Below are 3,666 nucleotides of genomic sequence, written 5' to 3'. Positions count from 1 at the left end.
GAAATTTTGAGTAGTTTGGAGAACTGGTAGTAAAAATTCTGACTGGCCCTGCCCCCATCTATTCTCTGCCTCCCAAGTCCCAGCTGATCAGGAGGAAATGGAGATTTTGCAGTAACCTTCCCCTGGGTTGGGGTGGGAATGAAGATTTGCCAGTATCCTTCCCCTGCCATGCCCACCAAGTCATGCCCACCAAGCCATACCATGCCCACCAAGCCACACCCACAGAACCGGTAGTAAAAAAAATTGAAACCACCACTGATCCTCTCCCTAGTTGAATTCCATTTTTTTCTTCACTCTTGCTAGAATTAGAAGAAATCACCTTTTCCTAGATCCAGACTGGCTTCCAGTCCTTTGGTGGAGTCACCTTTCTGTCTCTTATGCAATGGATAGATTGGGCATCAATAATTACCACTCAAGACCTTTGAAAACAAGATCTTTTGTATGCTATCTTGCTGGAGCTGTTTAATGCTAACATTTTGATTGATAGATTGCTCTAACCCATCCTAAAGGAAATCAACCCTGACTGTTCTTTGGAAGGACAGATATTGAATTTGAAGCTCAAATGTTTTGGCCACCTAATGGGAAGAGAAAATGGTGGGGGGGAGAGACCCTGATGTTAGGAAAGATTGAAAGCAAAAAGAGAAGGAAATAGCCGAGGATGAGATGGTTAGACAGTGTCCTTGATCCAATGAACATGAATTTGGGCAAACTCTGGGAGACAGTGGAGAACAGGAAGGCCTGGCGTGCTATGGTCCATGGAGTCACAAAGAGACAGACAATGATTTAGCGACTGAACAACAACGACTAACCAATCCAAAATAAATCTAAGTAAATAATATTTTTTATGTAATGCTTTAAAAATGTTATGCTTCAAGCTTGATCATTTCTCCAACCTTTTTTCTTAACTTAACTTAACCAAAACACTCCCTTGTATTCCAGTGGTGGGATTCAAATTTTTTTTACTACAGGTTCTGTGGGCATGGCTTGGTGGGCATGGTTTGGCTTGGCTTGGTGGGCGTGGCTTGGTGGGCATGGCAGGGGAAGGATACTGGCAAATCTCCATTCCCTCCCCACTCCAGGGGAAGGATACTGCAAAATCCCCATTTCCTCCCGATCAGCTGGGACTCAGGAGGTAGAGAATAAGTGGGGGCAGGGCCAGTCAGAGGTGGTATTTACCGGTTCTCCGAACTACTCAAAATTTCCGCTACCGGTTCTCCAGAACTGGTCCGATCCTGCTGAATACCACCTCTGTTGTATTCCTTCTTTACCATTATAGAAAGGGTCTGAAAATAGATTTTCTTATAGCTTATATGATATTTGATGCCGTTGTATTCACAGGATACAAAATCTGTCCATTCATCCATCCATCCCCATCTCTAGCCAAAAAGATTCCTTTGGGGAAGAAAACCAATAAAGTCCAAAGAGTTCATTATCCACAGCAATCAGTAAAGTGTTTTTTTTAGTCTGACCCCAAAGCAGGTTTAGTTATCTTTCAACTCTTCTCACCAAGGTAATGATTTCCCATGTTTCTGAGAATGGAAACTTTCATTGACCTTGCTTATATTAGGCCTCCTGCCTCTCATAAATCTATTCAGTCAGACATTCTTGAAAAAAAGCCCAGACCTCCAGAGATAGGAATTGTTTGAAAATTATGAGGCCTACTTGCAAAATAATAGAGTTATTTATTTATTTTAAACATTTATACAGCCACCCATCTTCTAACCAACTCTGAGCAGCTCCCAATATTATCCCAGATTCAATAGCCAATGGTAGGAGAGTTCTATGATTTGGCAGAGGTAAAAGTTTTTAAATCTGGATGCTTGTTTTCCCAGTATTAGTCATTGATAGGGCAATCAAACATGGGCTGCAGATATCCAGAGGACCACTAGGGGGGAGGAAAGAGTTATGCATCTTTCCGTGGCCATCTAGAGGTTATCTTGATTTTAACAGCCCAGGCCTTGAAGCTCTACAACATAGTCCTATGGTAAGAGAAAAGCAATACAGAAATGGCAAGATCTGGTGAAGTGATGGAGGCGGGGGGTGGGGAAGAGAGCTGGAAAAGAAGGAGAAGAGGTGTTTGCCTGCACCATAGCATTCTTCTAAAGCAGGGGTGTCAAACTGGCGGCCCGTGGGCCAGATGCATTGTGCGCAGGCCACGCTCACCCCAGCTCTACGAATGGGGAAAACATCACAAAACGTCACGTGACGGCAACGTGACCCGGTGAATTTGACAACCGTGTTCTAAAGAGTTTTGCCAACACTACCCATACCTTTGCTATCATCTTGATTTATTATCAAATATCCAGCTAAATGCATTGTAAAATCAATTTGAAGCCACTCACATAGGCACTTCTTGCTTAACTTAATATAATGTCTTTGCTTTTATAAAGGATGCCTTTCACCCTTTCCTTTAAAGCTATTCATTAACCATATTAATTCTGTAGTAAGGTGCTTCCTTAACTAACAGCAACTAATCCATCGCAACTGCTCTATAAATAGTTCAATTTCATTAAGAATGACTAACAGAGATGCAGCTTCTTCCTCCTCCTGAGCCGACTTTCACCATGCCATGTGCTAGCAAAGGCTTCCACCTCCTCTTCCTCCTTATAGCTTTTTCTTTACCTTCGAAAATTGTTTACATAGTTTTTTTCTCCTTATATCATTAAGTTGTTTCTAGCAGCTCTCCAGCTAAGTTCAGCTCTCAAAGTCTGAAATTGCTAGCTATCGTTTTAATGACATGTTTGTCCTTTAATTTCCTCAATGGGGGCAAATGAAATGAAGATGAAGATGATTTATCTCACATTATATTTAAATAGATTTTTTTGCATTCCTTTTATTATCAGAAAAAAACTCAACAGCACACGATGATAGGGATCTATAAACCTGAGATTTGCTTGGACTCTATTTTCACACACAGTGATTGAGGTCATATATTACAGTAAGCCATAATATGATTGCAGCCAAATCCAACTGCTGTTGTTTGCAAATCATGGTTTGGTACGTTATTGTGGTTATGTGAACCCAAGTTTGTAAGATAGCCTGTGATATAAAACATCATTTGGCCTCCTGTTGAATGAAATATATTTATCTATTAATCAAATTTTATTATGGTCACAGACCCATATTAAATATATTTATTTAAATATTGGGAAAATACCTATGAAGGAAAAGGACATTTAGCGCATGTGTTGTGGTTCAAGTAGTTACTCTTAAAGAAGTCCCCCTTTTTTTCTTGGGCTTTCACATAATGAGTTTTTGTCCTGTCCCATTCTCACATGCACACAGCACAAGGGTTTGAAGTCTTTATTGAGGCTTCACCAGCCCTGAATAGGACTTCCCACACAGGAATCAGAGCAAGACCCAATAAGTCCAATTTTTCCAAGTCAGGAAAAACACAGAACAAGTTGACAGTCCAAAACAAAAATCCCACAAGCCAAAATCCAATTCCAAGGTCCACAAGGCAAAGTGAAAAATCCAGAAACACAATCACAATCAAGGGTGACGTTCCAAGGCAAAGGTACATGGTGGCTGAACAAACTCACAATCCGAAATGGAAGAGTTATTCTCAGCATTGCTCTTCTCCATGTGCTGGCCAGTGCAACTGATTAGGAGGGGTGAGGCTGCCTCCTTGCAAGTAGCCTTGCCGACCTCCATAGTGTCTCGCGC

The sequence above is a fragment of the Pantherophis guttatus genome, chromosome 1, assembly GCF_059756535.1.
Source record: "Pantherophis guttatus breed Tessera chromosome 1, ASM5975653v1, whole genome shotgun sequence".
Taxonomy (NCBI): domain Eukaryota; kingdom Metazoa; phylum Chordata; class Lepidosauria; order Squamata; family Colubridae; genus Pantherophis; species Pantherophis guttatus.
Note: the sequence above shows the minus strand (reverse complement) of the source record.